Source organism: Diadema antillarum, unplaced genomic scaffold (assembly GCF_040938485.1).
Source record: "Diadema antillarum isolate AM-2024a unplaced genomic scaffold, OU_Dant_1.0 seq00000682_RagTag, whole genome shotgun sequence".
Lineage (NCBI taxonomy): Eukaryota > Metazoa > Echinodermata > Echinoidea > Diadematoida > Diadematidae > Diadema > Diadema antillarum.
In genome coordinates, this window is record NW_027271587.1 from 2165494 (window position 1) to 2184175 (window position 18682).

The window sequence follows — 18682 nt, forward strand, 5'->3', positions numbered from 1 at the left end:
CCTTGCAAGATATCAAGATGTGGACCAAATATGTGGCTTCAAGGTTATTCAGGGTTTCTTTTTCATGACAGCTATAGCATCAAATGGTTTCTGGAGGACCAACCTGTGGTGTGATTGGTAGAGAAGATATTCAGTGCTTCTTGCTTGCTTCTTGAAAGCATGTGGGTGTTCATATATATTTCATAAATGAGCTTCAAAAAGGGGTTTAAATCCATGCATGAGATATCTTGAAAACATTATGTGCACTCAGACAGTGCTGAGAAGATTAGTAAACTTGAATTCAGAGACACATTATACAGTGGAGTATCACCACCGCAATGATTATTTAATGAACATAATTATATTTTTTATTAATATCAAACTAATTTGATATACATTGATTCAAATATGTATGTCGCCTTGATGATGGCAATATATGCCTTACATTGCTTCAGTACTGAATATGTTTGTCTCTAACACATGGACAACTTTACACGTATATCTCATGGCAGATAATGATAGATGTTATGTAAACTAAGAAAAAACAAATCATTGTGGAACATGACATTATATCTGTCATACTTTAATCCAACTTACCATGTACTTCCAGTCATGCTACTGTCTGGATGCAGTTAAAGTGAAGTTTTCAATGTTCATGAGTAATTGGTTACAGCTGAGAAAAGAACTCTTTAAGGCAAATAAAGAAACTTAACCAAGAATACTTTCATTCAGGCAATTTCAGTTTAGTTTGCCTACATGCAAGACAAATTGTCTTTACTATCATAGTTTGGTTTTTATAAACGTGAGCTTTCATAGCTATGCAATGAGCAGATTGGTTCTTACTGAGGGGATAGTTAAAATGTACAAGCATTTTGTTTGTGTTTTCTTTATAGAAAAAAAAATGCATGACATTTGAAAGCAGTGATATCTATGTCACTGAACAATCATTTGGTGACAAAGGTGCAAACAGTGTGTGAAACCGAGTATTTAGATCCTGTTGGATTTCAGCCCAATCATTTTTTAGGTATTAATGTACATCATACACAGATCAAGTGAGTAATATTGGGCAGATAATGAATGTTGGACATATTTACAGCATGCAGGATGTTGACCAAGTACTAAGAAACAAGTAGAAAGCTGTAAAGTTAAAGAGATTTGATTGGACTGTACTTGTGTTCAGCAGAAGCAAAGCATTAGAACTCTGGAGAAATTCTTGAGACATCTTCTTCAACATCCGAATGTAACAGGATGATATGCCATTATGATTACAGCATGTAGAGTGAATATGAATAACATGTTAAGTAATGTGAATGAAATCGGCAAATGTGCAGTCAGTAGAATAAGAAGTAAGTGATTTGATTTTATTGACTTCTGTTCAAATGTTATTTTTTGTTGCTGGTAAGATACTGTTAAGTTTCAGAAAGCATACCCTTGCAGCGTGAGGATCAGTCAACTTTGTTGTGAAGTCATGGCCGAATCTGTTAAGCCAGGGTGCATTTGTAAGCCATTGCGCACTGGACCCTGGTAGATCCCTTGCTAAGTCAATGGAGGTCTTAGAATCCTGGATCGAAGTGGGTCAAACGATTTATTTTGAATCAATTAACAGTCAGTGTGCAAATTGGTTAGTGTGGTGAAATGAAGAGTTTATATATGATGTGCTGTAGGTGAGAATGCCTTGAATTTGTGGACGCAATTGCCTTTGTGCTATGATTAAAAGAGGCTGCATGTAGAATTGTTAGTATTTAGGGTGTGTTTTGTTCACAACATCAGCACAGAAAAAACACCTTTGCAGTTTCCCAACAGGTTTGTTGAGGTGTAGGTTGTTATTTTGTTTTATTTGTGTGCCATGATCTTTTTTGTTTCATAAGAAATCTAAGCAGGTCACTTAGAGGGTATATTGCTCTGTGCTTTTCAAAATGTACACTTTGTAATGTTCGGATTTGTTTTTGATGAGAAAAATGATAAGTTTTACCCGTACTGCACTGTAAAGGTTATATTTATCCCTCTTGTTTATACATGTACAGCAATAAATGTATGTTTATGCATTATTGGGTAATCTAGAAGGTCAAATGAAAATACTTTTGACCTTTTTTAAAATGCTGGATCAAGAACTCACTGACGTGGATGAAGTTGAGCAAGAAATCATTTTCTAATTCACTTTGTTGCCTGTATGTATGATTTTTTACTTATATCGTGTTCATAAAGAGAACTTGTACACCAAAGTATTTTAGGTGAAATGGGAGATAACATCTCCAACCCCTTTCACATATTTTGTACTCCGCACACAAGGTTGAATAGTGTAAGGTTGTTTGCCTTGAAGCAAACTGTATAAATGTAGTTCCAGCATAGATTTGTGGGTTTTTCTTTCAATGCTAGAAATATACAACCAGTATGTCTTCAGTATTCAGTCTCTGTGTGCATAGACACTGAGCTGTAGTAATTAGCATTCAGGATCACTCCAAGACTGGACCTAATTGTAATTTATAACTAATCCATTCAGCTGTAACAGTGTGCCTCTGTCCAGCAGAGAGGCTATGCATGCCAACACAATAGGGATTGAAGCTATTAGGTAAATCTAGCTCTATTCATTAGTTAGTAGTCATCTATGCCAGTCAGCACAGAAAGCATGCCAGTGGCTGTACCATGAAGCATATAGTACAGAGTGCTATAACGATTGAAACATTTTTGTTTGTTTTTACTGTATAACCAGGAATGACTTAACTTTCAGGAATACTTGAAATGAGAACTTCGCCAGTATGTGCTCAATGCTGGAAAATTGGAAATTTTCACAGTATATTAATTTTCACATATTTCACACTACATTTTGGCCAGTGCAAATTCAAAAACTCACAAAAAATATCTTAGCAAGTTTCTCTGCACATTTTAAATGGGTTGGTAACTGTGTAGCGGGAATTGTAAGAACATGCGATTATGTTTTGAGCTGCTCAGTACAAAAAAATTAATCATGCCAAAATATTGATGTTTACAGTAATAATTAAAAACACCCACATATTTTGCCATGGTGCCAGAACTCCAAAAATGCTTCCACAAATTTTGTCATCCACATGGTTCCTGGCTTCTCAACTCTCAAATACATGTATTGATAATGCCATAGTTTACTGTTGCTGCCTATAACTTAACATGTTGCAAGTCTCTATTTTGACTATCAAACATTTGATACTAAGCATGTGAGGCATAGGTACAGTGTGTACATGCCTAGTAATGCTGTTTATGCAAACTTTTCAGGGTTATTCCTGTTTATATTTTCCTTCCATGTACACCAAATGGCTGAATAGTGTAAACTAAACAGGGTATTATATTCAATGTGCCTGCAAAAGGTGCCTTACTTTCAGAGTTGCATTATTTTGTGAGATATTTATGCACACACTAATGAAAAACAAAAAATGCATCAGGATTTCTTCAGAACAAGAATGATATGCAGAATTTATGAAATGCAGCAAAGTCAATATTAAATTAGCAACTACAAGAAATTATGAGGAAAGTCTTGCTATTTTGAAATGCAGTGGGAAAAAAAATCTTTGATGGCTTACTTGATATGTAACTGAAGTGAAACAGATTAAAGTCTTTTAAAAGGTAATATGTTACCCAGTGTATATATTACTCACAATCACCGCTCCAGTGTTATTAAATATGAATCTTGATGAGTCTGTACTTTAGGATGAAATATGAAACGAGTAATGGCTGTGACAATGATAGGCAATGAATGACATAAATCCCACACTTGATAGAGGATGTTTTTATTTCCTGTACAAAATCTGACACATTGTGTACTCCACAGTTCTTGAACTCTATACCTGTGTGAAAATCTTAATGTAAATTGTATATCTAATTTGAATGCTATATAATACTATACTTTGTCATACTTCATCCTGTGGTACAATATGAACATTCCATGATACTTCAGTTTCTTGCTGATCAAAAGTGAGCTTCTTCAGTGTGTCTAGGATAAAGTGGTACTATTTTATGGTCCATCAAATTTGAACCTGAAATGGTATCATTCTCATTGAGAATAACTCCTTACTTGGCATTTTTACACAAGTTTCAAATACCCATGTGAGATTTTTTTTTTCAAGTCATGCATATGGATATGGACAACTTAAATTGTCTTCCAGCTACATGGTATTATGACTTTCAGGGAATGATAATTTTTATATTTAGAAAAACAGATAACAGATCAAATACAGATGCAAGCATCAAAACAATTTGAATTATGCAAAATACAGTATTAACATTATTGCAGTCTTGCACATGATTTAAAATAACCCTGTTTAAAATTCGGTGAGTAAAAGTTTCAATTTAGGCAACCAAAGTCATTGTGCAAGTAGCATCCAGGAGATAGTAAATCTGTAATGGCACAACTCTTGAATCATAGCATTACCTGAAAATATTGATGCCTGTGATTTGAAGGAAAAGAATACTTCAAAGCAATTTTGTACACAATGACTCTTATTATAAAACACATCAAAGTTGTATTATACATATTTTGTGGAAATTGGTTATTATGCATTTTGTGCATGAATTATCAGGAGATCAAAATCTAATTATGCTGGCAGAAAGTATCTTACTGAATTAAAATTTGAATTAGCGTTTTGTATAAATTGCCACTGGGCATAATTTCCATAACTCTGGCATGTAAGGGGTCAAAATTCAAAATGATAGTAACACAAATTATGAATTTAAATTGTAGCAGTAAAAAACCTCAGCCAATGTGCTTCAATTGTTATTTATCTTTCCAGTATGTTCCAGGATGACTGTTTTTTTTTTATTGTGCATTGTCTATATGTGAGTAAGTGACAAAATTCAAACTTTATTCAAAAAGCGTATGCATTCATACATTGAAAATATGTTTTAAGTCTGTAATCTAAGACAGCTTTGTATTTCCAGGTATTTTCTCTGATATGAATGACACCAATCCATTAATATTGTATAGTAACCATGACAAAACTACCTTGAAGCTAAATTATACTTAACAGTATGCCAGTTTTGTAAAAGTATGTATTCTCCATGCACCCATCATTGAAGATGTACGTATCAAAGGTATTGCTTGTGACTTGCAGGGAATGAATGCCTCTTGTAGGCATGAGACAGTGTCAAGTTCAGTAATGAATAATTGACATATTATCAACTTTTTGAGCTTGCTTTGTTGTTAGCTTCTTTCTCCCCCCCCCCCCCCCCACTTTTCTTTTCCTCTTTGTCTCCGTCTGTCTGTCTATCTTTCTGTTTATCTCTCTAGCTTTCCTTTCTTCTTTCTATCTCCTTTTTCTTTCATTTTTCTGCCCATATGCTTGACTGACCATCTCTATCTATTTTTATCTTTCAATGTGACAAATTTTGGCAATATGTGCATATTCATGTAATTTTCTGTGTCAGTCTGTGTCATTGGTACTTTGTAAACTATAAGTTTGTAAATTCAGACGTGCTGCACAGTGAACAATGGATCATAATGTGAATAATGTGAAATAAAATCATGAACTTCACGTGAGGACAGTTTTCTGCCTTTTAGTGCAGTAAGTGTTGCTTCTCTGTGTTGTAATGTGGAGAGATACTCATGCTTGATTTAAAGCACAGATTTGATAGCAGATCGAGGTAACTTTTTTTTAAAAATCGCATCCTCATATTAGATTAATCTTACTTTCTATCTTTATGAAACAGGCCCCTGAACTAATTGTTGTCTTTGACGGGGAACTTGTGGATGAAGACGAAGAAGAAAAGACAATTGTGTTTGTGCAAAACTTAGGTCTATGGATATAAAGTTAACAATTCCATAACTGTGGGGTCCTAATTCTCTGTGTCAAAATTTTAATGAAACTTGTGTTCCCTCTTCTATTTCTTTTGACTGCGGTCGTTATAACCTAACAGATTAAATTTGAACATGGAATAGACGTTTCCTTTAACTTATTAATTTCATTCAGATTCATGCCAGGTTTATGCCAGATTTACTTCTATATTTATTAGTATAGATGATTCATGCATTATAGATCTGTTTATTTTTGCTGATCAAGGTACTAGTAGTTTATTCGAGCAAGTGTTGAGAATGAAGACGACTTATTACATCCCTACATTACAGTCATACACACATACACAATGTGTACAGGCTCTACATAAAGAAACAGAAATTTAGGTAAGTAAATAACCAAATAAATCAAGGAGGAAAAAAAAAATCAATTGTTGTTTTGTTGTTAGTTTCCATGTCACACTTTGATGTCTTCATTTGATGTACAAGTAAAGTGACTTCCCACGTGTCCTTAATATCAATGTTTTATTACTTAGTACATTCATTCTTCATATTTCTCTTCTTTTGCCAAGTGTTTATCAACAAAAACTAGAATCTTTAGGGCCTAGTAACATCTGCGAGGGAACGGGGTCGTTCACATCCATTGCATAGGTTACTCTCTTTGGTACTGAGCTTATCCTTCCGTGTACCAGGGAGGTGGATCTCTTTCCACCTCTCTGGGTGTACTACTAGTCAGGTTCCTTATGTAATTTTGCCGTTGGTTTTTTTTTTTGTGTGTGTGTGGGTTGTTTTTTTTTGAGAGTATCAATATTATACATTTTTGGAAAGCTTATTGTATAAGAAATCAGGAAAACAATGTTTCCATTTGCCCCGATACCTATATGGCCGCCATCTTTGATTTTTCCAAAATGGCTGTCATAAAACAGGTTTTCTTCAATATATTGGCTTCTAAATAACCTAAAAGTTTGATTTTGACAGCAAAACCACCATTGCAACAAATTTGAGTTCAATTGCTTCAAAATTGTGGAAGACGTTCAGTCCACAACATTTTCAAGAAAATATACCATTACCATGGCAATGCCTTGGTGGGTACAAATGCAAAATATGTCTTGCATAACACACCTATAGATCAATATACGTACCAAATCTGAAATAAATTGCTTAAATTCTGTGGAAATAGTTCACTCCACAAGGCAACGCTTCCCCCAGCAAACACAAAAAACATGTCCTGCACATCTACACCTCAATGTCATCATGTATACCAAATTTGAGTTCAATTGCTTCAAAATTGTGGACGTAGTTAACTCCACAAGATTTTCAAGGAAATATACTGTTACCATGGCAATGCCTCGTCGGGTACAAACAAAAACTATGCCTTGCATAACTACACCTGTAGATCATTCCACAAAATTGCCTATAATAATACTGTGGAAGTAGTTCACTCCAAAAGGTTTTGGAAAAAATGTGGTTACCACGGCAACGCTTTTTCCGACAAACACAAAAAACATGTCTTGCACATCTACACCTCACTGTCATCATGTACCCCAAGTGTCATTGAAATAGCATCAAAACTGTACAAGGAGTTTGCGACGCAAGATTTGCAAAATAAAAGGGTTCACACAGAGCTGGGAATAAATTCAGGGCTGAAGAAAATGTACTGGCAAATTAAAGGGTCTACACAGAACTGGGAATGAAAAGGTCATAGAAAATGTATTGGGAAATGAAATGGTCTCTATAAAATTGGGAATAAAAGGGTTATAAAAACTGTCTTCCCAAATGAGATGGTTAACACTGAGCTGGGAATAAAAGGGTTATAGAAACTGTCCTGCCAAATGAAAGTGTCTATACTGACCTGGGAAAAAAAGGGTTATAGAAATTGCCTTTCCAAATAAAAAGGTCTGCCTTGAGCTTGGAATAAATGGGTTATAGAAACTGTCTTGCAAAATGAAAGTGTCTACACTGAGCTGAGAATAAAAGGGTTATGGAAATTGTCCTGCCACATGAAAGGGTCTACACTGAGCTGGGAATAAGAAGGTTAAAGAAATTGTAATACCAAATAAAAGGGTTTACACAGAGCTGAGAATAAAAGGGTTGCAGAAACTGTCCTGCCAATTGAAAGGGTCTACACTGAGCTGAGAATGAAAGGGTTATAGAAAATGTCCTGCCGAATGAAAGGGTTTACACTGAGCTATGAATAAAAGGGTTATGGGAACTGTAATACCAAATAAAAGCGTTTACACAGAGCTGGGAATAAAAGGGCTATAGAAACTGTAATATCAAATGAAAGAGTTTACACTGCTTGGAATAAAAGGGTTATAAAAACTGCCCTGCCAAATGAAAGGGTCTACACCAAGCTGGGAATAAAAGAGTTATAGAAACTGTCCTGCCAAATGAAAGTGTTTACACAAAGCTGGGAATAAAAGGGTTGTAGAAACTGTCCTGCCAAATGAAAGGGTCTACACTGAGCTGGGAATAAAAGGGCTATAGAAACTGTCCTGCAAAAATTAACGAAAGGGTTTACACTGTGCTGAGAATAAAAGGGTTATAGAAATTGCCCTGCCAATTGAAAGGGTCTACACTGAGCTGGGAATAAAAGGGTTATAGAATTTGTAATACCAAATGAAAGTGTTTACACAAAGCTGGGAATAAAAGGGTTATAGAAACTGTAATACCAAATGAAAGAGTTTACATAGAGCTGGTAATAAAATTATTACCTGGTAATAAAAGGGTTATAGAAATTGCCCTTTTAAATAAAAGGGCCTACACTGAGCTGGGAATAAAAGGGTTATAGAAACTGTCATGCCAAATGAAAGGGTCTACACTGAGCTGGGAACGAAAGGGTTATAGAAATTGTAATACCAAATAAAAGGGTTTACACTGAGCTGGGAATAAAAGGGTTATAGAAACTGTAATACCATGGACCTACTGTAATAGGTCCATGGTAATACCAAATGAAAGCGTTTGCACAGAACTGGGAATAAAAGTGTAATAGAAACTGTAATACCAAATGAAAGAGTTTACACAGAGCTGAGAATAAAAGGGTTATAGAAACTGTCTTGCCAAAATTTAATTATGAAAGGGTTTACACAGAGCTGAGAATAAAAGGGTTTACTAAATTGCAGTGCCAGATAAAAGGGTCTATACTAATCTGGTATTAAACGGGTTATATAATTGCCCTTCCAAATAAAAGGGCCTACGCTGAGCTGGGATTAAAAGGGTTATAGAAACTGTCCTGCCCAAACTAGGAGTATCACTAAAGGTGATTGATACCCCCGCTCCCGCAATCCAGATTCCTATGAAAAAGAATTGAACTAGGGTTTGATAAAAGGTTATGTGTATGTGTGTAGCACCTTGTGAGCACCTATAGTGAGTTTGACTGACTTCACAATTGCGGAAGTATTTCACTCCACAAGATTTTCAAGAAAATATGCAGTTACCATGGCAACACCTTGTCAGGTACAAACACAAAGAGTGCCTTGCATAACTACACCTATATATCATTATAGGCCCTACAAATAAATTGCTTAAACACTGCGGAAGTATAGTTTGCCCCACGAGGTTTGGGGGAAATTGTGGTTACCATGGCAACGCTTTATTCGACAAACATAAAAAAAAACATGTCTTGCACATCTCCACCTCAGTGTCCTTACATCAGGGCCAAGAAATCCAATGGTACAAAAATCGATAAGCTAAATTAAACAATAAACGCACATAACTGACATTTTCTATTTTCTTTATTGTTTACGAGTGACCGGATAATAACATTGCAATAGTGTCTACGGCTGAAGGACCAACATTCTGCTCCTCATGACAGAAATGGATTTAATCTTTTAGGCAACTAATCTTCTTTACAGAAGAAGAATTCCAATGACAGAGGAATCCTCATTAGATTCAATCATGAACTTGCTTGACTGTTCCTGTTTCATCAGCTGTATACCGGTAATCAGGCATGAACGTTCCATTAAGTTGTGTATAGTGTCTAACAAGAGAACAAGCACGCTCCTCATGGCAGAGATTAGTTTAATCTCTAAGGCAGCCAACTTTCTATTATCATCGTCTATTTCACGCTTCTTCTACGTGCCCTCTTCATTTTGACACTTCCAGCCGCAACGAAAAAGAAAAATAACGATTAAAAAAAATCTACCATTTTCTTTTCATTGACTGTTTTAAAGTGAATAGACTTATAGACGTTGAATTCCACTTTGATAGTATTCATTACGAACCAACATACTCCTAATGACAAAAATGGGTTTATTCTTTGAGGCAACAATTTTCTCTACTTTCTCAATCATTGTCTCCCTCAGTTCAATACATTTGTGCTTGCTCTGAGTGTCCTCATCATTCTGGCACTCACTGCCTCACCAGCAAAGAAATACAATGGTAACAAAAGACAAGCTAGATTCAACCATTTAACTCATTTGAATTACATTTTCTGATTTATGAAATATTTTACAAGTGATAATGAGGAGACAACATGCTCCTAATGACAGAAATGTGTTTAAACTGGGAGGAAACCAATCCTTTTTTATAGGCCCTATTCAAGTTCAAGTTCAAGTTCAAGTTCGAATTTATTCGTTTTTCCACAATAAAGTCATGCAAACATAAATCTCACTTTCTTGAGTGACAGAAACAATGCATGTAAATTCGTACAAAGAAAACAACAATAATGGGAAAAACTAACAGTATCAATACATTGCAATTGTTGCAGAGGTAACGAAAATGAAAGAATTGTCAATATGCACTGTGTGAAAAAACGGAGGGACCCACTAAAAAGACAATGCTTGTAGAGTGTGGGCCCCTCTTGTATTAAAAACTCGATGCAAAATTTGACTAAATATAGCAACAAAGCAGCACGAAAAGTTTGGCATAAAAAGTTTAGCAGCCCACTAAGAGACAGACGGACAAACAGTTACACACAAAACAATAACAAACAAAATAATGAGCATGAGACAAGACTGGGACAGCAACAAGACTACTTATAGGGAAGAAAACTGACTTGACGACACGACAGGAAACAAGACTACAGCGCGACGAAGAGGTAACAAAATAGACAGTCCAACTATGCAACAGAGACAACGATCCTGGAGGTTTGAGGAAGAAAGAGAAGAAGAAGAAAAGAAGAATATCATAAACCCTTCAACTGCGAGGTATAAGTTAAAGAAGATCTTATAATAATCAAAGCTAAGGCAACAGTAACAATAATAAAAAGAACGGCAATAAAGACTTTGCGGACGGGTAACAAAATAAGCCTATGAACTAATCTGATTCAGGGGGTCGTCATTATAGGATTGCAAAAGAAAAAACTTCAATCTCCTTTTAAAGGAGCGATATAGAGGGAGCAGATTTTATATCGTGGTTCAGGGAATTCCAATAATCAGGTCCAGTGTAAATAAGTGTATTCTTTGTTAGAATCGTTCGAAGATGTGGTAAATGAAACTCGTTAGAGCGTCGGGTGGGGTAATTATGGAATGATTGATTTTTTTTTTTTAACATAGAACCAAAGATAGGTGGCAGTAAACTGTTATCATACTCTCTAAAAAAGAAAGAGTGAATTTTCACTCGATTTTCACTCCCCTTGGTAGTGACGTCAAGGATCACTAGAAGTGGAGTGAATTTCGAGTGACCAGAAATTTCACTCCAAAAGAGAGTGAAAAAAGACGGAAATGTTTTTGGTGGGATGTTCACTCCTTTCTCACTCTAAATTCACTCCTGACGTATTTCACTCTTTTGTCAGTCGTTTTTCACTCCTTTCTCACTCTCAATTCACTCCTATTTATTTCACTCTTCTTTAACTCCAGAGGTTTTTCACTCCTTTTTCAATTTTTTTTCAATCCTTTTTCAATCTTTTTTCAATCCCAAACGGAATTACACTCTACATGAGCACACATCTCTATCACAGCACTCAGTGCACTAGTTATTCAACCCTGGAAGAAAAAGTGACAATGGTGATGAATTTGGGAATAACCTAGGTGGTCTGGAGCCATTTCTGGAATAATGAATACCAATCAAACTAATACAAACAAAAAAAAAAAGCAAGCAACGTTCATAATATAGATATTTGTTAATATCAATGCATGTATTTTGAAGCCAACGATCCACCACTGGTAGCCCAGTGCATTGCCAACTTTGTGTTCCAGTTTTGAAAGTCACTCCTACCCGAGCTGGATCAATACATGAAACTCAATAAATATAAGCTAGTAATCCAATTGGCTGTTGTTTCATTCTTTCTTATTAATTTATTCTTTCTTTAAGTAGCATTGAGGGGGATATAAGAAGATAATGTACTAAATGCTACGCATATGTTTTTTTTTTTAATGAGCTGATTCTCTATATTAAATAAATGTGTGATGTCCACTGGATCACCTGAAATAAAAAAAAGGAGTATACCTCTTTAAATATCTAAACTTCAACTACAGAGCAGTACACCATCACAAACAGTCTTCATGTGTTGAGTATCTGGTTTTCCATGAATTATGTGGCCAATAATAATTATACATATTTTTATCATTTAAGAACAACTGTCACCATAATCATCACATGGTCCTTGTAAATATGCTATTCTAGCTGTCATTCCCAAAGCTCTACAAATGAAGGGTTTGTTTGCAAAAACTGATAAGTCCATATGTGCCAAATGGAGATATTTGCAATTAAAGGTCAAGAAAAATACAGAGAATAATAAGAAAATGTTTGCTTCTTTTGATCATAACTTCAAAAATGTACTTTTATATGTAGTGACCAATATATAATTCAAAAGGTAATTTTGTACTTTACGAAAGAGACCGTACTTCAAAATCTTCAAAAATGGACATATCGGTTTTTGCCAACAAACTCTTCAAATATTAGCATCACACATTTCCCCGAAAATACGCCAAATTCATAAAGTTTGTGCAAAAGTGAAAAATTTTACAAGTACCCTTCCTGAACATGTTTAATTTTCGACAAGTGAATATAATTATTGCATGTGCAATTATAAGCTACAAAAGACTTGCAAAGTATAGTCACCATTATCTATATTATAATACAAAAACAATTACACATGTACCAGGAATTGTGATTGCTTTGAAAAATTGACAAAAATACAGAAATTTTCAATACTGCATGGTTAATCAAGTTTGGATCCTCTGTCATGTAACACAGTGATGTTCTACAAGTACATTGCACAAATAACTAAACATACTCGATCAGAGAAGCATGGTCTTGACTTTAAGTAGGCTTTAGGTGGGGTATCTATGTAGATGATAGAGCCAGAGGGGGCCTCCCTGAAACCCCCCAGACCTTGGCCATCAACCGTGCGATCATTACAAAATCCACACACAAATCGCCTGTGACATAATCTATAAAACGGTAATGTTGATTTTCAACAACAAAAAAGTCACTTGGCTAAATTATGCTAATTTGAGCATGAAATCAGACCATTTGCCATAACTAAAGTTCCAAAAAGGCACATTTTTTGTTATTTGTGTAAATATTCTTTCTAGCGTCCATAGCAAATGAAAGAGAAAAAAACTGTGCCATCAAAAAATTCTGAAGTATCTATTTTTTTCTATTTACTCATGTATTTCTTTGTTTCTTAATTTTTGTTTTTCATTGCCTTTTCAATGAAATTTGTCAGCGACACGTCCAGCATGAAAATATTTATGTTATTGATTACAATCAATAACCCCCCAAAATAATCATGCCTTCATGAAATTTGGCATGGAATGTCAAAGGGGAGGAGGGCTCGTAGCCCCCCCCCCCCCCTCAAACGGGCCTACTATTTATGGAAAAAGAATTGCAATCAATACAGTTGACACAACATGTATCATATCATTGATCTTCTTCACCTAAATAAGGCATCATTGAACACTTGTAATCCTTCCGAGTTTTGCCAGATGTAGCAACAACTAATGCATGCAAACTGAATTTCTAATAGAGTGATTTCATGTGACGTCATGTTGGCCACCATAATGGTGGCTTCCATAGCAAAGGCGATCAATATTCATTCATGCACGCCTCTCTAACAAATGTGTTCTTTTGCCTTAGGTTTCCCTGAAGTAAACATTGCTGCAGCTTTTGTATGCAGTCTTGATTTCTAGTCAGTTTAGGCAATTGACTTCATTAGGCTGCGTTCACATAGAAGTATACGGTATACGGTATTCGCTATTCGCTATTCAGCCACCCAGTACACCATCACCCTCACCGTCAACTTGCCATCCCATGCAGTGAGGATTTCTTCCTCCTACATCCCAGCAAATCTTATTAACAATTTCTAAACTCCATCAGAATGTCAGTCTACATGCTTATTTTTGCTAAAGGGCAAATCCAGACCAAAATTGTCATTATTTCATAAACGTGAGACGGTATACGCTGCAGGAAAATCGAACAAGCTCGATTCCCACTTTGCTACACTATTCTATGCTATTCGGTACATTCAAATAGTGCCCCCTTATGTGAACCGGTGTAAGGAAATCCTATCGTTCGATTCAAGCTATTCGCATGCCCTCGAAAACGAGCCCCGAATACCCAAATAGTATACTGGTACTTCTATGTGAACGCAGCCTTATGGTGGGCAATTGTGACATCACTGCTAACACTCTATAACAAAATATGATTGTCAGTTGCAGGTTATCTTAATAATTTGTTATGAGGTCAAGGGAAGTATTATCCATAAGTTTGACTTGGCACATTAGTGAACTAATCTATTTGGCTCCATCTACTCTAATGCCGTGGATTTATCAATGATGGGCTGCAGATGTTTCGTGGAAAAAGAAGTTGAACCAATTGAGCTTCTACCCACAAGTTTTTAAAAGTACAGTACATCAATTACATAAAGGTGAAAATGTACAAAATAACTCTGGGTCCCGTAACCCTAGGGATCAATGATTCCCATCAATTTTGTTTTATTTTTTTTTAAAGATTTTTCCCTCTACTCCAAAGAAGATGGATGCAATAAATTTGAGCACATGCATATTGTACTGCATCACTGTTAATCAAAGGGGTGACAAATGTATGTGGTAACTTAATCACAACATGGAGACATGATCTTCATCCCAAGAGCATGGATGACCATTGGAAGATTCTACTATTTAGCTGCTATTTGTACCATCCCCCCCCCAAAAAAAAAAAAAAAAAAAAAATGAGGGAAAGAAAAAAAATACATACGAGTGTCTGTCAACAGTTTTCTCTCTTGAACATTAGACCATAAAAAGGAGTTATTAAAGCAAGTCAGAATTGCCTGGAGAGAAGGGGGTGCTTAATCATGAGCGCAGCCAGATTCGTATCATGCGGAATGTCAAGCTGTGTGTGGCCAAACATTCTTTCATATGCTTGGAACACCTTACAGATGAATGTATTGATTAACATGTGGCCATGAAGAGGAGATTTTTTTCTTGACTATATAAGTCAAAACTATTTTCAGTTACTAGTATATACAACAATCAGCAATTTAAAGCATTAACAATCACACATTCCATGCAACAAACTCTTTTCATCGGCGAGCCCTGTTTTACTTTTAATGTTGAAGTGCTGCAGTACATCCTGGTAAACAGCTTCATGCTAAACTACCGCTGAGCCTGATGAGGCTGACTCTTCAACAAGAATGTAAGTTCCAACGTCAGAGGAGCATATACTGTATCTCAAAAGAGGAAAAAGCAAGGGTATTTAGACCTATACACCGATGGTAGCTGTCTCTTCTCATTGGGCTTCTAATCTAACGATGGAATGGTGCTCGGTCAGGGGCTTGGTGTGAGCTGCAACTACTCTCTCTCTCTGCCTGAGGTGATGAGTGGTGTCATAGCTCCTCAAGGTCTTCAAACGATACTCAATGAATCCATGATCCTTGCCATACAGGTATACTCCTGAAATATAAGAATGCATTGTAAGTCAAAGCTTTTTCTTGAGTCTCAACAAATTTGACTTTGGCACAGAGTTGACTATAACTGATGAAGATCTGATAGCAGTAGAAATACATGTAGTGGCATTCTTATGGAAGAAAACGAGAATAGGTTTATTATAAATGAACGGCGCAGCTGGCATGTTGGAACTTAAGTTACATTACGTTACGTTGAAGTTAACGTTTATCGAACCTAAGTCATGGAATCAGGCCAATCTGCACACAACTTTATTAGACATCTATGAGAAGATACATCAAAGATTATAAAAAGTCCCCACATTGCCTGTATGTTTGCACGAGTTAATTAAGAAATAGATGAAATTTCCCTGTAAAGGCCATTTTTTTTTTTTTTTTTTTGGGGGGGGGGGGGTCATGCCCATAACCTGAAAAACTTTGGGTCCTTGCCCCCTAACTAAACAAGGATGATCAACTCCTCGTTTGGTTGCTTAATTCTGTCCACTAGCTCTTGAGAAAAGTTGAAAATGTTGAAGTTTTTGCAAGCTAGATGAATAAGATACAAGTACCATGTTACAAGGTATGTCACTTAAGCTTTCTGCTAAAGAGGGCTAAAAAAAAGTTTTAGATCACATAAACTTACGAGCATAAACTTACATGTCCTTTTGCACCTTGTGTGGTGTCTCACAAAGTGGGGTACTGCATCGCAACAGCCTTGGCTACAACATCCTTTGCTCACTACTTGGTATCTGAATTTAAAAAGAAAGCAAGAAGAATGTTAATCATATTCTAGGATGCAAATATATAACATCAAAAATTTGGCCCTCATTTTAATCTTTTAAGGGGCTGAACTATTTGTATGTTTTTTTTTCCTTGGCATTAATTTCTATTGCTATTCAGTACCACTGTTTCAAGTACATTTATTGCTACTTGAGCCAGATATCAGTTAATACATATGAAAATTTCATGCAGATAGGTTAAGTGTGAATGTGCACAGTTAGTAGAAAAAATTATACAAGACGTGATTACCCATTGAACTTCATGGCACATCAACTCCCACTTTTTTATTAATCATTGTGATGATTAAATCATAAGTATTAAGGTCAAATCAATATACATGTGGTCCGATGGGGCTACCAAGAAAATAAGTCAGCGTGGAGTCTTGTACGTACACTCTGTTTACATGTCTCATACAAGTATATCAGTCTTTATTTTTAAATCTATAACCATCACTTCATTACCAATGTTATACTTACCGGTCCCTTCTACTTTCTTTCTTTCTTTTTTTTTTTTTTTTTGGGGGGGGGCGCAAATTTTAGTCTGCTTTTCTCTATACTTGAGAAGACAAAAAAAAAAAAAAAAATGAACAGGCAAATTACATGGTTATATATTGGATGGAAATGCAGTACAAGACATGACAATGGGAAACTGGTATTCCAGACCAATTTTCAATGAATAATAATAATATTTTAAATAACTGAACTTACGCTGTACAGTTTTCTGCTTCCATTTTCAACAACAAATATGCTGCAATGATCTGGGTGTGCAGATGTCTCCTCGGAACAGTCAGAACTCCTTCCCTCAGCTTTTGAAGTATCTCTTCCCCCTTGAAGTGATGTGTGTGTTGAATTCCTGGGCAAATAAGTAAAATTTAATGGTTTTATGAATAATACAAATGGCATGAGGATAGTAGGTTCCTCCAGTTTACATCATAAACTTGAAGAGCAAAATCATTTAACATACATATTTGACATAAGCAACAGCTCTTCTGTCGATACGGCAAGTACACGGTACACATTTTTCTTAAATACAAGTACTAACCTGTCAAGACATTCATTTTCAGAGGGAAGGACAGCTCCAAAACTGCTCCATGAAGTATCTTGAAAATCATATTTCTTCAAACAAAATAAAACCAACCAAGCATTCAGTCTCTTAAAGGACAAGTTCACTTTCATAGACATAAGGATTGAGAGAATGCAGCAATATTACTAGAACACATTAGTGAGAGTTTGAGCAAAATCGGACAATCCGCTCAAAAGTTATGAATTTTTGAAGTTTCTGCTCAGTCCCGGTTGGATGAAAAGACTACTATAGCTTGTGATGTCACATGAGTACAACGATATGAAGAAAGAATAAAGAAAATTCAACATATTTCCATTTTTCTCGCATAACAAAAGAACACTCGACTTCTCTCTTTCAGAAGGCAGGGGGAATAATATCACCCTTAACATACGTCAGTAGCAATTCGAAGAAATGTGCACTATATTCAAAAAGTAACGTTTTGTGAAATTCTCTTTTTATTTTCCTTATAGAGGTGTACGCATGTGACATCATACACTGTAGTAGTCTTCTCTTCCAGCAGTGACTGCACAGATATTTAAAATATTCGTAACTTTTGAACGGATTGTCCAATTTTCCTCAAACTCTCACTGATGTGTTCTGCTAATATTGCTGTATTCTCTCAATCCTTATGTATATGAAGGTGGACTTGTCCTTTAATGTAGCCTCTTATGTAATTACTAAGACTCCAGAATGTAAAATAAATATAAATCAATTTCAAACTAGTCTCCCTTCATTAATCATAGCGGAAAACAACAGAATAGCTTACAGCAGGGTTAATGCAATGGAAGTCCATATCTCAGAGGCTCCTTCGCTGATGTTGGCCCGGTGTTTCCAGCATTCGTCAACCCTGAATTCAATGGCTAGTCGTTGACCACATCTGGTACATTGCAATCTGGTGATCTGCACCCTCTTCGTGTGACAGAGACTGTACAGCTATCAATATCTGTCTTTGTTCTCCAAATGATGACCCCTACACAGAGTTCCTTTAAATCACCATCACTCCCAAAGAGCTGTCATGTCTACGTCTTTATCTGGAGGAAAGTATGAAAGCACAAGGTTCAGAAATGGATTTAGAACTCAATTCCACAAGACAATAATTATGCAGTTGTTTTGTCCACACAAACACTAAGTGAGCACCAATACAAAAGCTAGTAGGCCTAATTACTTTTTTAGCTACATCAGCATATTTAATGTTAGAATTAAAGACCCAAAGATGATCTCTGCCAAATTTCAATACCGGTGCCTAAGGTCACCTGTAACTTTCATAAAAAAAACAATGT